At 35.5% G+C, this 22,827-nt stretch overlaps 1 protein-coding gene across 16 annotated transcripts in view; it reads left to right on the forward strand.

Annotated features, from left to right (window-relative positions):
• FOXP2 (forkhead box P2) overlaps nucleotides 1-22,827 on the forward strand; it is a 565,307-nt gene that overhangs the window by 410,839 nt on the left and 131,641 nt on the right. The window contains exon 2 of one of the 16 annotated variants that reach the window (XM_045041068.1): nucleotides 1,720-1,777. The gene's annotated coding sequence lies outside the window, so the exon portion shown is untranslated. 16 annotated transcript variants of the gene reach the window in all.

Here is a 22,827-nt window from a genome sequence, read left to right on the forward strand (position 1 = left end):
GGATGATTGAAAGTAATTTAAATATCTTTTAACAATTTCAAGTGCTAACCATTACCACAGACTTTTCTTGTGTCACTTATATTTAGTGTTTTATGATGCATATTAATATATCTCCTTTGTATAAATTATAAAACTATAGCATTTTATTATTATTTTGTATTTTAATCAGGTCTAATGCCAAAATGTCATAGGAATGAAAAGTTGGTTTTTATGAATGAGAATTTAGAAGTAATGAATGAAGACTTACCTGTTCACCAAATTATACACTGTGATTAATATAATGTGAGCCTAAAGTTTTAGTATCTCACAGAATTTGATAAGTTTAGCAACTGTAAACATACTGGGATTGTGTTACAAACCTAGCAGCATCTTCCTAGTTTGCATATGTTGTCAAATGAGGATATTAGGTGATGCTTATCCTTGCATCTTCAAATGCTTTTTAATGTGAGTTGCACTATTAGCCACTTATGTGAAAGGGTTGCATATTTTTGTTAAAAATTTTAACCATAAAGTATGAAATTAACACTTTAAAACTTTGACGAATTTTTTTCAGTCTAGTTCTTTTTCTACTTAACAAAGAGTTTAGCCAATCTTTCAGAATAGAGTTAGTGTAGATTATCTCTTAAAATGAATAAAGATAATTGAACGTGTTTCAAAACCTGCACTTATAAAGGCTAGGTATTTGGTGCTGATAATAGATCATGGTGGTTTGTGCTTTATCATACATAACACATTTTTAGAGGACCAAAAGAAAGGACGTGTTTTTCGTTTTCAAATATAGTTTTGATGGAGAACTATTTTATAAGGTTTGAAAAAAAATACAGAGATATAAAAAAATCTGTTTTGATGGCTCAAGTCACAAGAACAATATTAGGTCTTGTTATACTCAACTGATTTCTTTGAAATGTTGAAAAGTAGTAGCCAGATTTGAAGTGTGACATGGTAGAGAGTCTATTTCCAACAGACTAGTATTTATCTGCTATTACTTTTTCATTTACATTTTTTTCAGGGTTTTGTGCTACAGATGACTTAGATATTAGCCTATCTAATACAAAATGGAAAGAAAAAAATCACATCTGACAAGCTCGAGTACCGATTGTAGTAATAATTTCACTCTTCATGTATAGATATCTGAATATATGTATTTGAAACATATTTACATTTTCTATTCATTCCATAAAACGCCAATTGAATAGGGCCAGTCAGTAGGTACATTGATTAATGACATATTGATGAATAGTATATAAAGACTGTGATGCAAATGGGAGCTGATATTAACCTAGGCATTACCAGATGTTTCTTCTTTACATGCTTACTGTATACCCCAGAAAACACACTATAATGGCTAAAGACAGCCTCTTGTCTTGATTTCTGATATTTATTTATATCTACTCCTAGAACTTCCTAGGCTTGGTTTACCCATAGTGGATCATAAAAAGAAAAGTTAGCCAAAGAGAATAAGTAATGCTTTCAATCTCATAAAACTAATTTCCAGATTAAAAAGAGTAAATTTCTTTTACTGTTTTTAAACACACACACACACACACACACACACACACACACACACACATTTGCATATGCACACATGCACACTTCCATAATCTGTAAATTTTAAATTTTTTGTAAAATACATTATCAGTTTTCTAGCCTATGACAAATCTACTTAATTTAGTTTAGGTGTGAAAATTGGTCGCATTATTGTTCTTGTTACATTTACAGCCATGAGACAGACTTGTGGTTCTTCAACAGCTGTGCAGAGCAGAGACGTAAATTTAAGGTAAATGACATTGCTTTGCTATCTTAGATGAATATTAGTATATAGTATTGTAATCACTTCCTTCATTGTAGGTTAATATCTAATATAAGGTTCTCTTTTCCAATAGGTAATTAAAATATATATTTTTTAAATAATTGTATTAAATAGTTCAAGAACAGAAGAATAAAAAGCAAAAGTGAATTACACTTAAGGGTCTTATTCTGACTCTGCCACAAACCAGTTAAATAAGTTAAGGAAGTCACTCATCTTTTTAAAATAGAGACATTGGGCTTAACTGATGGACAAAATATTACAATATGTGCTTTAAGATTTATTTTTTTAATCAAGTTATAGGCATCTTAATTTTTCAGGAATAGCTGTATCTTGTTGGGTATTACTTTATGAGTTAAGATTTTATTTGTTTGTTTGTTTTCAGTTACAAAGCACTTGTTTACTAACATGCCATAGCCAAAAATAATGTTTTGGAATCAACGTACTAAATCCTGTATGCGTGGAAACCATTGTGCAAGTATCATTTTGCACAATATCTGAAGAAACTTTGTTCTTTTTAATGCCTTGAAGTAGTTTTATAAATTGACTTTAGAAGAAACAAAAGCTACACAAAGAATGATTTTACCTATGTATTTTATTTAATAATCTACAGTAAAATATGTTGTGATATAATACAATTTAGCAAATTTCTACCTTTTTTACTTCTTCAACTTGAAATGTTAAAATTAACATCAGCAGACAAAACAAGAAATTCTGCAGTAAACTACTCAGCATTTGTAAAATTTCATATTCTCGGAATAAACAAGAATAAAGTATGAAATATAAATAATGAAATATATATTCTAGAAGAAAATAATAACTGTAGGATATGGAATTAGACACTGATAAATAATTTAGGTTTTAGGAAATTATAAATGTTCGTGCATGCAGTGGTAAAGAATAATGTTGAATATTTCCTTTTCAACCTAATTTCTGATTTCTAGTATGGAAGAATTAGAAGGAAACTAAAACATCTTGTTTCAAATACTGAAAGCAACAAAATCAAAAAATTTGCAATATGGATTTGAGTAGAGCAATGCACTATGATGTAGAAAACAAGATATTTTTAAAGTTTTTTTGTTTTTCTATGTATCAAAAAGATAAGCAGTAAGTCGAATACATTGTTTTTATTTCATAAATCATAAATTTTAAAAAGTTTAACTTCAAAACTATTCACAAGGACAGACTATGCCTGTGTGGTACTCATTTTCCCATTAAAATACAGAGCATTTCTTAAAAGCCAGCATGAAATAAGCAGTTTTACAAGAATGTTATAGAATACAACCTTAAAATATGATGATGTTGCCACCCGTGGCCAGCTGCTCAAGGCTGACACCCTGTGGAGGAGGGTCTAGGATGTCCAGTCCATCATTGTTAAGTATGCTTCAATGGAAAACTTGTATCTCATCTAGTCATAGCATGTAGGAGAAAGAACATACGTTTTGAGTATGAAGCCTACTTTGTCCTTAATCAGGAAGATTTTGGGTAGGTAGAGTCCTCGGAGTCCATGTCATGGAGGCTGTTACCTCCTCTCTAAAAAAGGGACAAAGGACACCTATCTTGCAAGATTGTTGTGAAGACTAAAAAGAATACTGTGTGAAGTAACTAGCGTAAATTCTTGCACTTATAATGAGTTAATAAATAATTACTGTTATGATCAGCTCCAGAAATTTTATATTTAATCCAAGGTTATGATATTCTATAATATGGTTTCAATTGTTTGTCCATAATTTTCACTATTCACTACATATGCCTAATTTATAAGAAAGCAGCACTGAGTATTTTAGGTACTACTAAAGTATCTCCCCCTTCTATATGCCCCCACAACATACATATTTCACAGTTGCCACACGCAAAATTACTTTTTATTAATTTTTTTAACATTTATTTATTTTTGAGAGACAAGAGAGAGACGGAGCATGAGTGGGGGAGGGGCAGAGAGAGAGGGAGACACAGAATCCAAGGCAGGCTCCAGGCTCTGAGCTGTCAGCACAGAGCCCGATGAGGGGCTCAAACTCACGGACGGAGATCATGACCTGAGCTGAAGTCAGATGCTTAAGCTACTGAGCCACCCAGGTGTCACCCAGCCACCCACGTGCCCCTCATAAAATTACTTTTTAACGTTTGCCTTTCCTACAAGGCTGTGAGCTCTATAACAGCAGGGACCATGAATTTCCTGCTCATCTCCAGTGCCTCACAATGCCTGGTGAATAATAAAGCTCAGTAAATACTTGTATAGATGGTATGGAGCCTATAAGGAGTCTGTACTGTATTGTTTAGGTAGGAGGGGCTTTAAAGGCTTTTGATAAGCAGGTGATATGATCAAAGCAGTGCTTTGTGAATATCTCATCAACAGTGGAGCATTTGGAGGATGTTTAGGGGGAGGGGAGTTGCGAGGGGTCTGGAATAAGGATAAACTTTAAAAAATTATTTAAATAGGCATATGATGAATTGATCCTTAGGCATGTGGAGTTTGAGCTGATGGCAAGAAAAGTAAGTTAAAGTAACAAACTTTTAGAAAATTAGAACTTGACAGAGAGATTATAGCCAGAGACAACTATTTGTGAAATAATCCAGAAATGATAGATGAATCCATGAAAGTGGAGATTTCTGACAAAGATGATTTACCAAGAGGAGCTCAGTAACATCCACATTTTTTAGAGCAAGAAGAAAAAGAAGCAGAAGGATAAAAAGAGGGAGAGAGAGGAAAAGAAGAACCAAATTAGCATTTATCAACGAAGGTCAAGGAAAGGAAGAGCTTTTAAAAGGTGGCTCTTGTCAACCATATCAAGCAATGTCCATGAAGATGAGCATTTTCATACATACAATTTTGAATTGCAACATTGGTGATTGTTGATCCCCTAGTTTCTTTGTCATTCACCAGTAACTCTTAGAATCTGCAGTACTAAAGTGATCAAATAATGAATCAGAAAAAAGAAAACTTACTTTTACAAGAATGTTAAATAGAAAATTGAGAGTTAGTAAATATACTTCTGTTTTCTCAAATTGCTCTGTCTCTGATTGTATAAGTAAATGAAGTAAATATATACTGCATATCTAATACTGAGTTCCCATAAGTTAATCTGGAAGAAAACTGCTTTCTAGGAGGTTAAATTTTCTCTTTTCCTACCAACCAAAGCACGTGTTCCATTGTGTAATCCATTAGGATTCAAAGAACATATTCCCTTGCCTTCTCTATCTTAACTAAAGTGAGGAAGAAAGAAATAGAACATTAATATTGTTAAGGGAGCTCTCCATAGGATTTAAGACTTAGGCTGTGAATTTTATCTTAAGATGTTTGGAGGTGTTATACAAGCCAAATTGAATGACAAAGTGAACAGTGTGAGTACATGATTAAAGACAAAAAGTGAAATTATTTTGAAATTCGCTTCCATTTAAGATTCCTTGTGTTTCCTCAGTGGATTCTATTCATATATTTCGATCATCCTGCATCCTGTATTCCACTTGGTTTTCTTAAAATTTCCCCACTGTCTTCATCTTTTCTACTATATTGTTTCTTCCTTTATTGTCCTCTTCTTTTCTCTCATCATGTAGTCTTGTCCATTTCACTTAATCTCTGTCCCTTCAGTCCCATATTGAGAAAAGAGTAACTTTAAATGCCTGTAATTACTCAATTCTATCTTGAACCTAGAAGATATTCTAGCATATCATCTTACAAACAAAATAGAAAATCTGTGCTCCTTTTACAGTTTACATTATGCAATTTTAAGTTGTAGTTGTAGTATGCAAGCAACTCAGTTCTTGATGATCTTTGACACTTGGATGGACCTGGAACCCTGGAGCCTTTCATTTACTGCTAGAAATCCCGTTACTGATGACAGACATTTACAGGTGGCTCTTTAAAAGTCACCGTCAGAATGGTTACATCATTCCTTAAAGGCTTTTGTTAGATTTTCCAGAAAACTCATTGAGAGGTGAATATTCAAACTTGAATTGCTTGGGATAGTTATATTAAATGGCCAGTTTTTAAAGGAGATCTTAGGTTGTGCTGATTATAATTCATTAAATAATGCTGAGTTTGGAAGCACAGCATTTGAAATGATCAAACAGAGGTATAATGAATTGTTCTTTCAAAAATATTTAAGCCACCCTACCTTAATATGAAAATCATATAAGCTCATTATAAGAATCTAACACGATTTTAAGTTAAATTATGGTTGGGCACTAAGTTACTTTTCCCAAAGGCACTTAATAAATATTAATAAATTGCTATAGTGTAGTAGATTTTTTTAGATGAAAATTATGTTCTCTGATTAGATGAGGAAGAAACCACTCATGAGAACTAATTATAGTAGACCCTTGACATTCACAAGGTATGCATCCTGAGATCTTCATGAACCCTCAAATTCAAGAAATTCCCAGTTCAAAAATATGGAGAGGTCTATGCAGGCTTCTTTCCAAATACTATTCTTATTCTGAATTAGGCTACCATTGTCATGTGCAAACTGAAACATAAGTGAATCGCTTCCAGCTTTCAATAAAAATTCTTTCTTGACTTCAAAATATCTTTTTTTTAAAAGAAGAAAGAATTTTTTTTAACATCACAGGTTTTCCTACATCGGTGAGAATAGGTAGAGAACAGCAAAATACATTCATAATAGAAGAATCATGGGGGTGGAGAAGTTAGTTTATGTATATGAGAAGTCAGCCATGTAAAGAATGGATCAGCCTCCCCCCAGCATGCTTGATTCATTTTCATGGCCTGACAAATTACAGAAGTGGAATGCCTGGAACTTTGGAACTTGGTGGTTTGAAAATTATCAGACCAATCCTCAATGTCTGTGAATTTTAAGAACCCATTCTGCTAGATCTTATACTCTAGCATATATGAGGAAGAATCCAGAGTGAACAAACAAGTTCCCCCTACCTTACTTGCTAATATTTTAAGAATTGGGAAAGGCATTCAATATAAACGTTTTCTCCTCCTTCATTTTAAATCTCAATGACATTAATAAATTACCTGGAGTACTCTTTCAGAGTAGAAGTTGCCTGGAATATTTTTTAGGGGCATGTAAGAAGGCAGTGTCTTAGGAATGAAAAGACCTCTTAGAGGTTCAGTAGATGAGTAGAAGCTTTATTTTAATGGCCATGCATTGTTAACTGGCCTAAGCATTCTGAGCTTCATATTTTATCCCTGAAATGAGAGTCTCTGCTTACATTCAGTTCACAGCTGAATCACATCCAGCTTACCTGGTGGTTATTTTTTTTTTAAGGCTTTGTTGTTTGATCATGCCAATTTTTATAGTTTTGCCATATAGACACAGAACATGCAGTACCTAGTAGTAAAGCATTTTTATAACACAAAATAGAAAATTCCTTTGCACAGTGTATACATTCTTACACTTCTAATGCTGACACTTGTGCTGCTGTAAAAGCTGCCACCTTGATATCTTCTGCTAGTGCTACTGCAAGTCCTCAAGTGACAAACCAAGGAACATACTGAGCACTGATGTGCTGACATGAGGAAAATCTGTTGTCTTACAGAAGAACTGTAGTAAATTCTTCAATAGAATATCTTTGGAAAAACAAACCAAAAAAAAAACAAAAACAAAAACAAAAACCTGCAAACAATAAAATCATTCTCTTCATATTCCACCTTCTTCCCATAGAACCAAGCATGTAACAGACATTTAAAACATACTAATTGGTGATTGAAATATGACTAAAGTTTTAGTTTCTCCAAAACTGGGGCATCATTGATACTTTTCTCTTTATTATAGAAGAATATATTTCCAATAACTGTCATCAGTCTCCTGTGCAGTCTTAGAGTTCACTTAGGCCAGTGTTTCTCAAATCCAAGAAATACTTCAAAACATTTAAGAAATGGAGAATTGGGGATCCACCCAAGACCATTCAGGAAAAATTTGAGGGGATTGGATTTTGGAAAAATCAAAGTATTTTAGGCTTTCCAGAAGATTCTAATGCAGCTGGTCCACAGAGTCATATGCAGAAATCCCAAACTACTTTTCTGAAACAGTGGGACCCTGTAATAAAAAGTACTGAATCTGGGGGCGCCTGGGTGGCTCAGTCAGTTAGACTTCTGACTTCAGCTCAGGTCATGATCTCACGGCTCGTGCATTCGAGCCCTGCATTGGGATCTGTGCTGACAGCTCAGAGCCAGGAGCCTGCTTCAGATTCTGTGTCACCCTCTCTCTCTGCCCCTCCCATGCTCATGCTCTGTCTCTCTCTGTCTCTTACAAATGAATAAATGCTAAAAAATAGTAAGTGTTCTGACAATTAAAAAAAAGTACTGATTCCGAATTCTCTTATTACAATACTGTGTCCTTTTAATGTCTGGAACTCTGTTCTTCAACCTACACAATGAAAAATGCTGAAATAATGGCACCTCATGTTCCTACCAGATTCAGCAGCCTTTGAATCCTGTCCTGTGTTTTGTTTTGTTTCCTTTATGTGTATGTATATGTGTGTGTATATATATATATAATTATATATATATTTATATATATATTTAATTATATATATATATTATATATATATATATTTAATATATATATAATTATATATATTAAACCTGAGCTAATTCAAAAGGCCCCTGGCTAGGTGCCTTGAGAGGTCTCTCTCCACTTATCCATGGATAATGGATAATTTCCAAATAATCCAGGATCATTTCCAACAATATTGTCAGAATTTTACTTTCAATTAGTTCTCATCAGTACTCTCAATGAGTAAAATCCTCACTAATGAATTCATTCTCTTCTTATATCTTTGATCAAAACAATTTGTTTTCTAAAGTCCTCCAACATATGCACTATGTCCAGTTGGCCTCCCTTTCAGTGTTAGAACCTTAAGGAAAAGGCTCATTGTCTTCAAAGACAGCTGTCTGCTACAGTGGCCCTCGCATGCTGATCTCATTGTTCACCACACACTTTTTACGTGGTATGTGAGCGGCAGTTTCTCTAACATTGCTTCGTGTTTCCACAAAGCTGACCTTGCCCTTCTTTTCTCAATATGCATTTCTCCACCTTCATCTAGAAAACTTCTGGGTACCTTTTACATTCTTGTCAGCTACTCTGAAGTCTCTTTTGATACTCTCTCCTGCCACACACACAATGTAGATTTAATTATTCGTTTCTATATATTACTTCTATGTCATATACCTACTTCTATTTTTATAGGTATCACACTGAATCAGAATTACTTGGAGGCTGGGACTCTGTCTTATTCATCTTCACATTTCCAGTGTCTGGCACATAGTGCATTTGGGGTAAATGTGTGGAGTCCATTCATCAAGGCTAGTTTATAATTGAGTTTCTCCTTTCTGCCATGTTCCAGATTTGTTTTTTTCACTTGCCCGCTGGTGCATGCCAACTTAGACAAAGTTGTTTTAAACTGAAATTATTTATCTCTCCCAACCCTTATCCAATGCTTTCATCAACTTTTCTGATTTGTGTTCTACCGTGTCCAGATATAAACCCTTCTGATCTAATTGGGTCATATTCCTCTGCTCTAATGTGAAAATTTCCCTTTTCTTCAACCTCTCACCATGGCACAAAAGGCTATACACCATCATATACCTGATACATCACAACCATGACCTAATCCTTACTGCTCACTGAACATGCTGTATATTTATTTATTCAGTCGTTCATAGATATTTACAGGTTGTTTCTTATATACCAAGCACTTTCTGGGGTGACATGAACCATAAGAACTTTGATACCTATTTGCCTTGGTTTCTATTCCTCCCATCTGTTTGGAAGGTCATTCACACCTACCTACCCACTGCCTGCTACCTTAGTTGCCAGACTCCTACACACAATTTAAGGCCCTATTCCCTCAAGTGTTCTCTGACTCTTCAGAGAGAAATAATCCCCCACCCATGTGTATTTCGAGAACCCATATCGTATTCTTATTTTATCATCCCATATATGTTAGTTATAAAGATTCAGTTACATGATTAGATTAGTTGCATGAATCAGGTCACATTACCCACCCCCCTCTCACATTGCTAATTTATCTTGTCTTAGCTCTATTAGGCAGTCTGTTTATGACTAATACTTCAACCGATTCCTTTTCCTGTGTAGATAGCATGTAATATACTTATTTAACAATAACAATTCTTCCTCCTTTTTATCTTTTCTTAAATATTTTCTTTCCTGATTTTATCTTCTGGTTTATTAATTTTATAGATATATAATATTTTGCTTACAATAAGCTCTTTCCCCCTATTTATTCTGTTTTTCTTTTTTGAACAAGATATACTGCTTGATTATTCTGTACTAGCAATGTTCTAACCCTGCTAAATATCAATGATACTTTTCCTAAGGAACTGGAAGTAAAAAGTGTGCTTAGCAAAATTATACCAGAAATGTACAAGATTACAAATGAGATGTGAGGATTTTTCAAATATCATCAAAGAACTATACTTTCTGTATGATTTATTGGCATATAACTTTTATGCGTTGATCGTATCTATTGATTTAGCCATGTGAATTTCAAATATTTCCACTGAAATACTGCGTAATTTTCTATGGAATTTGTCAGCTGCTCTTTTTAAGAATATAGATTTATTTTTCTCATAAAGCATGAACTCCTTAGATATGCAGTCTATATTTGCCTGGTACAACTGCTCAAGGGTAACATGAAAGACCAACATTTCTTTTAGCCTCCTGCTCTGCCCCTGTGTAGCCTTTGTCTTCATAGTCACAAGATGGCTGCCCCTTTTCCAGGCATGTTCCAGGCGGAAAGAAGGGGATGGCAAAATACAAATAAGCTTGTGCCAGCTGAATCAGAGCCCCTTTAATAACAAGTGTTCCAAGAAGCCTTACATAGTAGCTTCTGTTTCCTTCTCGTTGGCCTGAACAGTATCACATGAACACATTGCTTCAACTGAATCTGGGAAGCTGATTGATTACGTTTGACCAGGTACTTTGTTACGCTAAACCCAAACTTCGTAGAGAAAAAAGGAACGATAGATTTTGCAGCAGGCACCTAACGGTGTCTGCTACTAACAGTTTACAATAGATGTTAGTGCCAACTCATTTGGCCCAAGGAATATGTGAAAAGAGATTTTATGACTTGAGATACTTCAGTGACAAGTTTTGTTGTTGTTATTGTTGTTGTTTTCCTTCTGGGAAAATTTAGAAAGACACAAACTTATGTATTAAAGTGACTAAAGATGAGTGGGTTATATGACTTAATTCTAAGCTTTAATATTTTTAGTTATAACTAAAATGTTCTTACAGATCCAGTATATATTCAGTACTGAGTAAAGCACAATGCTAGATCAAGTAAGCAGAGGTGATGCCTCTCCTCCCGGAAGTTGCTGCTGATGCTCCACAGTGCTGGTTACGCACCCTGGTGCAACATGCATAGGTGGTGAAACAAATACTGAGAAGTTTAAATAAGTAAAGCATATGCATATATTGCGTGTAGAGAAACAGTGTTTTTTTTTTTGAAGGGTGATTAAAAAAATAGTCATAGAAGCCAAAATTTAAATAAGTTAAGGTCAGGAGAAAAATTTTCATTTGGCTATTACGTATTGGGTTGTGGTATTGCTGGAAAGCTCAAGAAAGTTCTGACTTTCTTTCCAGCTATAGTGAAGATAAAAGATGTATTTCATACTTTTTCTATATTTTCTGCAATTATCTGTGTTATAAGCCACCACACTAGAAGAAAACAGGAACTTTGTGGGGTAAGTAGAAGTTCGGAGAAGGCTTGTTCTCCCCTCATCTCCAGCTCCACTGACATGTATGAGTTCCTGCTGTGTTCTGGGTTTCAGGTACTTTACCCCTGATTGGTCATTGTGTTTCTACCTAACCCAGAATTGGTTAGTGCTGTTCCTATTTTACCTATGAGGAATTATAGGGCCAGAAAGGTTCAGTAACTTTCTCAAGGATCCAGGGGTGAATATAAGTTCTGTCTGACTACAAGGTCACCTTTTTCATGAATGAATAATTTCTTTAGGAATTCTCAGTTTGGGGACAGGTAGGAAGACAGGAAGGGCAGAAATTTCTCTTCCTGCCTTTGGCTGCCTGTCTGGTCGAAGGATGACCTTTCTGGGGGAGTAAGAATGGAAGGTCCTTATGCTATATGTGACTATGCCCCACCAAACTGGGATTGTTCTGCTGACTGTGTGTCAGCCCTTGATCCAGGGCACCTTGAGAATAAGATTTAATCACTGGCTTGGATCTGAGATGCTGTAAGTGTGTAATGATTTTTAATAATCTTACCTTCTCTAATAGGTCCTACATGCTTTGTAGTAATTATCCAGTATGAAATTAAAATGAACTTAGTCCATCTTCTTCTCAAAATACATGGTTTATGGAATTAGTGAAATTTGATTTTATCTTTCAAACAAAGGAAATAGTATAATGAACTTTCCTTTGAGAAACACATCATAGGGGCACCTGAGTGGCTCAATTGGTTAAACGTCCGACTTTGTCTCAGGTCATGATCTCATAATTCATGGGTTCGAGCCCCACATGGAGATCTGTGCTGACAGCTCAGAGCCTAAAGTCTGCTTCAGATTCTGTCTTTTCCTCTCTCTGCCCCTCCCCCTCCCCCACTCACACACTGTCTCTGTCTCTCAAAAATAAATAAACGTTAAAATTAAAAACAAAATACATCATAAATTTTGAAAGCAAAGTAAGCCAAGTGACCATATTATTTTTATTCCCTAGTAAAATTATGATCTTTTTAAGGATTTGTTTACCTGTTTTTTATCTTGCTCTTCCTGTATGTGGTTTCTTTTCATTTTATTTCTAATACTTACTTGCAGTGATCATTTTGCATATCATTAGGCCAGAAGATCAAACCCTGATACCTTTCCAGTGCAGGCAGCTAAATGTAGACTAGGTGCAAAGAAATAGGGAAGAGTTGGAAAGATATAATATTTGAGAGCTCATTTCCCTCTAAAGAAGATGTACATTTCTTTCTCTCCCTTTTTACATTCTTTCCCCTCTTTCTTTATTACATTTTTTCCTTTTCCTTTCTCCCTCCCTTTCTCCCCCACTCTGACCTGCAGAACCCGTTTTGCAACCCCTTTAATAAATACTAGAATATTGAAATCAATCTATGAAATACAGAGATGTATATACATATAGTAAAAAAAGGGGGGGGTTCTCCTGGGTGGCTCAGTTGATCAAGTGTCTGACTTTTTTTAATTTTTTTTTTAAGTTTTTATTTATTTTTGAGAGAGACAGAGCACGAGCGGGGGGAGGGGCAGAGAGAGAGGGAGACACAGAATCTGAAGCAGGCTCCAGGCTCTGAGCTGTCAGCGCAGAGCCTGACTAGAGAGCCCAACTCACAAACTGTGAGATCATGACCTGAGCCAAAGTCGGACCCTTAACTGACTGAGCCACATAGGCGCCACCCCAAGTGTCTGAGTCTTGATTTTTGCTCAGGTCATGACCTCATTGTTTGTGAGTTTGAGCCCCACATGGGCTCTGTGCTGACAGTACAGAACCTGCTTGAGATTCTCTCTTTCTCTGCCCCTCCCCTGCTAGCTCTCTCTCTCTCTCTCTCTCTCTCTCAAAAATAAGCATTAAAAAAAAAGAGACTCAAGTGGTTTCTGATTAGTGATTCCTGAGTCTTTGAGAATACATGAACTTGTTGACGCAGTGTGCAGTAAGAACCCAAGTTTCTGATGGAGCACTGATAAATGAATTACTCAACGTGAAGATGTATCTTGCCATCACTGAAGGGTCAAAATAGCATTGATTCACAATGTCATACCAATATAAATTGCTTTAAAGGAAACATCTGTTCTCGACATAATTGATAGTGAGAAATGTTTCTTAAACCAAATTAGAAATGATTACTTAAGCAATTGATGTAGTTATTTTATTTGGCATTCCCACTCAATAATTTCCAGCACTGCTAAACTAAAGGTTGGCTAATATATTTTCTCCCCACTCCCTACCTTTTTGCTTCCTATTCTATTCAACTAGATACTTAGTTAATAAGAAGAGAGTTCAGGAGTAATGTAGATATAAATTGAAAAGCCTACTCTCTATAATTTCATATGAAACAAATGATTATCATGCTCCAATGGAAAAACCACAAGCAAAAAACAAAAAAGCAGTAAGATTTCAAAAGTGGTTTACAGTATTTCCGTGTATTAGAATTTACATCCTCAGTCAATCAATCCATCAAAGAAACATGACTGAATGCCCTCAGTGTGTTAGACACTTTGCTAGGCAGGCACCAGGTACCATAGGGGTTTCAAAATGTTCCTACCCTAAGGGAGTTGGCAATCTGGCTAGATAAAAATTCAGGATAATAACCATTTTTCTAAGCCATTTTAAACAAAACTCAGTGGTTTAAGGTAAAAAAAAAAAAACCCTGCTTGACAGTTATGGCTTTTTAGAGCATTCTATGGAATAAATTGGATTTTTCTTTTCTCTTAAGTGTTTAGTGAATCAGCCATCACTCACAGACTGAGCAGAATAAGGTTTTCTTCATTTTTGTCCCTCCTAAGGCATTGTTTGTGGTTCCTTGAAATTTGTTGAGGACTGAGTTCCAAAATCTGAGAAGTATGGAAACAAGTCTAAGCATAACAAGTAATAGGATAGAGATGATTAAAAGGAAAATGGGAGAGCCAATCACAAAGGGGGTTTACTTTTACTCCGATTGTAAAGCAGAAGAAAAGGCGAAAAAAGTATTTTAATAATTTCTTCACATTTAAAAGAAACCCTCGTGCCATAGGTAGTTATGTATTTATATTTCTGCATTGCTGAGACTAAGGCAAGAGTATAAACCCTGTTTTAAAAGAAAAATCAGAGCACTCATATGATGAATCTTCATGTCTGTAAAGGTTTTTAGGAGCTAACGTGTTGTATGAAAAATATAACTACTGTTCTATGTTTTATTGAAAATCTGCAAGTAGCCTAATTTTGAGTGATTATTAAAGCAATGTGTGCTCACAAAAAAATAATTCAGGCAGTTCCGAAAAGTACGAACAATTGAAATTCACCTGAACTCCAAGCTCCCGGTGATCGTGTTAACACGTGTATATATGTGATCGCCTGCATTTCTGTGTGCATCCGTGCGTGTGGTATCATTCTGCCAGTCTAGAAATGAATGCAGTTTTATAGTTTTTAGACCTCTTACATGTAAGATTTATTTGTATATTCATCCATTGGAGTATAGCTTAGTTTCGGATCTAGAAAAGCATGAACGTGTTGTAAATGACCTGTCAGTGTTCAGTTGAGGTTTTGTAATAAAGAGAAGAGGTCAGGTTCTGTGGCGTCAGGAGAGGCTTTGGATCCAAGGATTGGCTCCATCACTCACTAACTGTGTGAGCTTGGAGAAGGCAGTTTAGTTGTGTAACCTCATTTTCTTTTTTCTGTCAACTGAGAAGATTTGACTTTGTCTGCAGCTCTAGAAGTTTATTATCCTAATCCTTTATTTTTAGCAAAAGAATAGACCTTTTCAGGAGCTTATATTTACAAAAAATCAACCTTCTTTACGGTTACATGTCAAAAGCTTTTAACTTTGATAACAAGCTAGTTTTTGTCGACAGCAAAAACAAAAAGAAACAAGATTATTTTAAAATTTAGAAATTTACAGCTCATTTACTGAGGTTAAAATATTCTGATACTCAGAGAAAAAGTGAAATTTGTTGTTAGAATATTATCCAATTGCGTATTCATTACATACAAATATAGTTTTCATTCCATTATGTTCCACATGCCCCATGACATGCCAGCTTATCTGTTGAGAGTACTTTTCTGTGCGCTCAATTATATATGTAAGTTTTTTAATGAAGAAAAATAAAATAAGGAATATTTAGAAATATAATTATATAGAGGTCACAACGGTGAAAATTGCTTTTCTCACAATCACTATAACTTGGTTTTATTGCTGAAATTATATAGTAATAAAAATTATTTTTCTGCTCCTAGAGTAACCAGTCTTGGTTCTCGGTGAGAATTTGCACTATATTTATCTAAATAGAAAATAGTTCTTTTCTTTTATTATAGTCACTTTTGAAACAGTGTTTTCTAGAGGTGCTTGGGTGGCTCAGTCAGTTGGGCGTCCGACTTCAGCTCAGGTCATGATCTCACAGCTCGTGGGTTCAAGCCCCGCGTCGGGCTCTGTGCTGATGGCTAAGAACCTGGAGCCTGCTTTGGATTCTGTGTCTCCCTCTCTCTCTGCCCCTCCCCTGCTCATGCTCTGTCTCTGTCTCTCTCAAAAATAAATAAACATTAATAAAAATTAAAAAAGAAAGTATTTTCTAGTACATTTAAAGCCATGAGTTGAAATATTTCAGATCCTGTGAAGTGAAAAAAAAAAAGAAACTTTAAAATAGTTTGTTATTAAAAATGTTTTCTCCTGTTTATTTATACTAATGGCTATTATTCAATTGAAAACCAGCTCTGAGTGATAAGAAAGAATATTCTGGGGTCAGAATGCCTGGTCTATAAGGCTGGTACAGGTTTTGAGAGTTGAGCAAATCACTTAACTCTTTTGACTCTCAGTTTCTCTTATGCTGAGAATTGGTAAATAATGAGCATAAAAAATGTAATAGAAATGCAAGCTACAATGAATGTTTTAAGTATTTTCATCTTCTACTATAATGAAAGCACTTGTAAAAATGGGATTCTGAATGAAATACTGAACTAAGAATTGAGGCATTCAATGTTTACTTCTATGGAAGTCAACAGCCTGTAAATAAACAGATCGTCTCTATTGCTCTAGTTCATTACTGTTCATGCTCTCATTCAATTTTCAGGAAATAAATAACATCTTTAGAAAGCTCTAATTTCATTTCCCATGCATAATAGAAGATTAAAGAGAGACAGTTTTGTTGACAGATTACATGGGTCTCTTAGATTCTACCAGCTAGAATCTTAACTGAATGATTTAAATACATGAAGTAGAAGAATATGTAACAATAATAATCTGACTTCCTTTTTGATGGCACTGAGTATATATTTCAATACACATAAACAAAGTGTATCCTTTACAAGATGAAAGTAAATCTCTGCTCATTAAATTATGATATAGTTTTGTTAAAACATAAATGGAATCCAGTTTAGAAAAGATGTTCCAAAAGATGCCACAATTATCCGTGTTGCAAACACATTTCCAGATCATTTGTAGCTATTGCTTGATTCTCCATTAATGCATTTGCTGTTGATCCTCTGGTTATATTTCTTACTGAAGTTGTCTAGATATATTTTTATTGTTCTTTTTAATCCTTTTTGTTGTATATAAAATACATGTTACATGTTACTTAAAAAATAAAAAAAGCCTCCAGCAATAAAAATCAGTATTCTCACATGTTGAAACAGAGGAGGCCAATAATGTAAGGGTTTTATGCTTATTCCACGAATTTGGTTTTATACTTATTCCTCTAATTAATGTTATTATTTGATTTTATGCTTATTCCACTAATTAATATTGACCTAATAAATATTATGGCTTGTATAAAACTTTCGCCAAAATTTTAAAAGTCAGGAAACATTTAAAAAATAAAAGATCTTCGAAAAATAAGATGCGCGCATTACTGTTTGGAACACACACATACCCATTGAGATTAGTGTGATGTGATTTGTCCTGCAGCTGCTTCAAATTAAGAACAGGTGTGGAAGACAGATTATGCAAATACTCATATTAATGTAATTGTCAAATTGGTGTGTTTACCATTGTGCTTTTAAAGAGTAGACTGTACTCCTATTTTAAATGTAAATTAGCTTCATTCTTGAGAGCAGCTATTGGATAATGAAACATGGTCCTGGCTTAGAAATGAATAATTTCTAATAGTAACACAATTCTGAAATTTTGACATTTTCTTTCCTGGTAAACTGTTTAATACATTTAAAAAATGGCGACTCTATACTATTTTTAGTACCTATATAGCCCTGGTGGTTTTGTGCAAGTTTGTGATCCTGGCTCTGGGCGACTGTTTTCTTTTTCTATTGTTATGCATGGTGATTACTGTGATAGCTTTTGCTCTCCTTCCATCTTTTCTAATTCAGAACACATCTCAGCTGTCCATCTTTGTGGACCTAAACTCTCAAAAATAAATTCTTTGGAGAAGTTACATTATATTTATTTTAATAATAATCTTACCTCATGGAATCTAGTTACTTTCAATTGTATTTTCGTATTTTAAGTGTCAAACACTAATTTTGATATTTTAAACCATGTTTTGCGAATACAGAGCAGCCTTTTACTACTAGTTCACTCATGTATCTGTGTGAGGATTTTGTACTTGCTCAGTGTAGTGATACAGACTCCCCTGCCCAATAAAGGGCTTTATCTTAGTCCCCACCCGGCCTTTAGTGACAGGTGTTGTGGGTGATCATAACTAAATAGGTGACTAAGCCAGTGAAAAGGAAAGCTGAGGCGTCAACCAGAGATGTTAGAGAAGTCACATTTCTCATGTTCCTATTCTTTTTTAATGCCTCTTTTTCTCTAACAAAAGAGAGATTCTAAAGCATTTGTGATTTTATTTCACTTGGCTACCATATATATTCAGTGCTCACTTGATATACCCGATAATGTGTTTATTTATGCTGTCTTATTTCAGAATAGGAAACAGGCTTGGAAAGGTTAAATTACACTATCTAAGGTCACATAGCTGGTAGTTTGAGCTGCTACATGAATTCAAGTCTGTCTGATTCCAATTCCTGTGCTTTTTATCCTGGTATTAATCACTGATAGCATATCCCTCTTAATTGCTGTCCAAAAGGTCTCTCAAATTTTTCATTTTTGGAAAACAAGTTTAAAATAACAAGGATGATGAGGTATGAAACGGGAATCCTGCCTTTTCTTGATTGTCTTCATTGTCCAGGATCTAGATCCATTTGTGACTGCAATAAAGCTGTGGTTTGCAAGGGAAGAGATGGGGGAATGAGTGGAAACTCCCTGGAGGAGTCTCTGTCACCACTATGGTTAAAAGATTCTACTGGAGTGATTCTGACTTCCAATATTCCTTTCTGTCCTGTACTTCATCATCTCCACCTGTTGGGAGGCACTGTTGAGAATGCAGTGGGACTTGATGATGCAGTTAGATGTTTACCCAACAATGTGTAGAATAATCTTTTGATACGAAAAAAAAAGTGCAGGGCAGAGCTGGGACTCTGCGGGAGTTTCTCTTGGCATCATGAGAGTTTTCTATGCCTAATGGGAAGAGTTTCTGTTGGAAAGAGTACTATTTTTAAATAATTGATCCTCTTCCTTAAGGTTTCCTCTCTACCTCACATCACAGTCAGGAGGGAGAAGAGGTTGATAGGGAGCAAATTATAATCAGAGATGCCAACAAGATAAGCTTCTGTGTGTGCAGCTTGCAGTCTCTATTCCTCATTAAAGAGTCTATCATTTATCATTATTGGCAAGAAAAGGAGCTGCCACTGAGACCAACAGCGGATAAAAAGTAGCTGATCCAAGGGCTGCTGCTGCTTCCCCTGCAGGGATCAGAAAAGGACCTGCCACAACTTCTAGTCCCCTCGTAAATTCCTAGGGCGACATGATTTCAATTTCTCCTCAACGAGGAGTAAAGCACACGGTAAAGATGCTGATACTTTCTGAATTTTGACCAATGAAAAGTATGATTCAGTGTTTTGTCGTGATGCGTAATAGATACAGCAGTTGCTCTGCGTACTTCATTCAGGGAGTCAAGTCCAAATCCAAAAATACATTTCTATGGAAAAGATTCCTGAGGGGTAAAGGTCTTGCCCAGTCCATAGACTCCAAGGACATGTAGGGTTAGCGCCTCCTCCAAAAAGGCGGTGAATGGCTCCTTTTGGTCCTGCCACTCACTACTTATAATGTATCTGTTAAAGTTGAGGATAGATGCATTTCAGAAGTACTTTAAACAAGAGTGTCTTACTTCTAGTATGATGTTTAAAAGTGTATCACTACAAGACCATCAGCTAAGCTAAGGTTTCTACTAACAAAAAATTAATAACTTTATGGATAGTTTTTGTTGTTTTTAAAAAAAAAAAAAACCCTGAATCAAGTTGAAAGCTACACAGCAATTCTAATGCATTACTCTGTTTTATTTCACCTATTAAATTATTAGTTTAACTTATTTCATAGTAATTTTAATTTTTTTTCAGATATAGAGATTAATACATAAAATGCATTTTTTTAATTAAGCAAGAAAGGCTTTTTCTTTAAAAAATGTTAAATCCCTACCCTGAATCCTTGGGCTCTAACCCTATGTGCATACATTCTTGGACAATGTGTCAAGGTAAAATATCTAAGGTTTATGCTTGTGCTCAGTGTCTTGACTTGAAATAGTCAGAATATTGACTTACTTAGAAATTGGAAGCTGGTTTAATACATTGTGCCAGCCGTCCCGAAAGCCATTTCAATAGACTCTGTACCCTGGCATTTGTTTTAGAAATAATTGCATGCAAATGTAGCTTAACATCTGTACTATGTCTCTTAATCCTAACCAGGCATTTTCCATTAGATGGAGTCTGAAAATCACATTAAGAAAAATATATCATCTGTGAAATTATATTCTGAATGCCCCAAATAGCAAGGAAAGGGGCAATATCCAGTAAATCTAGTACGAAGCATTCCTTTCTTTTTCTGAACCCCAAATTTTAAAAAGTTCATTTCATTTCCTTGAGTGCTGCATTTATAAAATTGAACTAAGATCTTATGTTTTCCCAAGTTTTCAGTGTAGTTAATCACAAAACTTTCTGGGAGATAAAAATATCCTGGTGTGTCACATCAAGTTATTTTTCTTAACTTTTGCTTGGTGATACAAAAGTTAATTTAGTTCTGTACCTTTATTGTGACACGATTCAGACACGTTACATTTTAGTACTCTTCTGGTCTTGCAGTCCAGTTTTCCAAATGAAATTTTGATACTGAACTGACTTTAAATATACTTGAATTTACCAGTAGACTTAAGGGATTGGGAAAAAATAATAAGGAATAAGACATATGTAAGGTCCTAGGAAAGCAGCTGACTGGAAGGGGGAGGAAGGAAAATTCCTGGAAACAAAAAGTGATTTCTTGCCACTGTAAAGATTTTAAAAAAATCACTTGTGCCAACATGTACTGGTCAGTTACTTTCTGGATCACAGTTATAGTATTCTAAATACTTCCGAAATGTTTTATGTATTTAACCCTTCAATGAATCCTCCAAGAGAAAAGGCAGATGAAGTACACATTTAGTGATGAGAAATTTGATGCACGTGAAGGCCACTTTACGTGATGCTCTTGAAGATCTGGCCTCTGCTTCTCCCTTTTGTCCTCATGCCTGCCACCCTGTCTGTTCTCTGGCCTTGCTAGACCATCTGTCTCTGTTTCTCTGAATGCAGCAGGGGGTCATTTAGCTGCAAGCCTTCCTATAGGCTGCTCCTTTGATCTTGAAAGCTCCCTACCTCCACCCACCACATACCCATTTTGTATATCAACATCTACTCATCATCACCTAGGCTAAAATCCTTTTCTGTCCTTCCTCTAGGCTTCCATGGCACCCTGCGCATCCATCTTTTATAGCATATAATATGTTACTAGTCACTAGTAGTTTGTCTTCCTGATTTGACTATAAATTCTTTGGGTTAGGCGCTACCACTTGACTTTGTATCCACAGAAGTGAGAGGGACCCCCACCCAAAATTTGGTTCAGATGTCAAAGCTCATGACACTCCAAATACCAAGAGAACTTTGAGAGAAATTTTCTTCCTCACACAAGAAAGAGACTCCTGGGGAGAGCTGATTGGACACCAGCAGGTCCAGGAGGGAATGGGTTGGGTCTTTCTAGGGCCTCTGACGTGAGTTGGAGAAAAGATCCCTTGAGTGGGGATTTAAGTTTCCCTACAGTGGCAAAGGAGAGGTGCGTGCGCAAGCTTTCTGCCCAGATATTGGATCAGAGGGGAAAGGGAGGTTGAGGATTAAAAAGAAGTCAGCAGCCAAGATAAAAAATAGAGTAGAACTCATTATGGTGACATAAAATATGTGATCAGTAAATCTGTGATGTCCTGTGCTGGCATACAGGACCGCTGCTCTGTACATTCTCACTTCACTGAGAAAGCTGTTTTCCCATGGCGTACTCTGACCCTGTATTACCTCACCTAACTCAAGGTAGCAAGACACATCTGCATTTTCTTTCAACTACAAAGTAAAAAAGAAGAGCATAAAACTGGGACTGTTATTCTTATGTTTGCATAGTGATTTCTGCTTAGCCTCAATACACTCCGGAAAAGGAAAAATCGTATTACATTCAGTATGTTCATTTTATCAATTCAGTAATTATTACATACTTAAATTTTTGTCTTCTGCCCTCCAGATGTTCATGAGAAATCCAACTCCCTATTTTTTTCAGAAGAGCTTAAAATATTTTCTTGAATAAAATAAGCAAGCAAGTCACAAGAAAAATTACAATAGTCACTAATATTCTGTTAGGAGTATCTCAAGCCAGAAGTGTCTGTTAACTGCTGCCTTCATTCCCTCTTAAAATATAATAACTACATCACTTGTAAGAGCACTGTGGGCATCTTTTGTTTTTCAGTGACTTGAGACACATGAGAGATACTTGATTAACATCCCTGGAGATTCAAGTTGTCTACATAGTCAGGGAACAGTTGTAGGTCTTATCCTTCTCACAGACGGCAGCCAGGTCATCTGTCCCATCCTTGATCTCAGCCTCACCTGTGCAGACAGCCAGGTGCTTGGGTAAGAGGTGTCCATATCTTTCTATTCTTGACTCCTCTGCTGAGATTTCTAACAAGGGTGCCAATTAGTGCCAGTTATGATGGCAGTTTTCTGAGGTGAATGAGACAGGATTGACAAAAACAGAGCGAAAAATCTGACTTCAACATTGTTATATTCTGTAATTTTTCTTAATTCTTCAGTACTTTTTCACTATGAAATGGGGATCAAATCTTATTTTGGAAATTTCAGTGTGTTGGATTGATTACTATTAAGTACTTTAAAATCACAAATCTTCCCAAGTGTCTGTGGTATCTAGATGGAGACAATGGCAACCTTCTGAAAAAAGTGTTGACTGACTAAATAGAATGAAAGAATGAAAACTTACCTATAATGCAAATATCCTGAACACAA

The sequence above is a fragment of the Felis catus genome, chromosome A2 (assembly GCF_018350175.1).
Source record: "Felis catus isolate Fca126 chromosome A2, F.catus_Fca126_mat1.0, whole genome shotgun sequence".
Taxonomy (NCBI): domain Eukaryota; kingdom Metazoa; phylum Chordata; class Mammalia; order Carnivora; family Felidae; genus Felis; species Felis catus.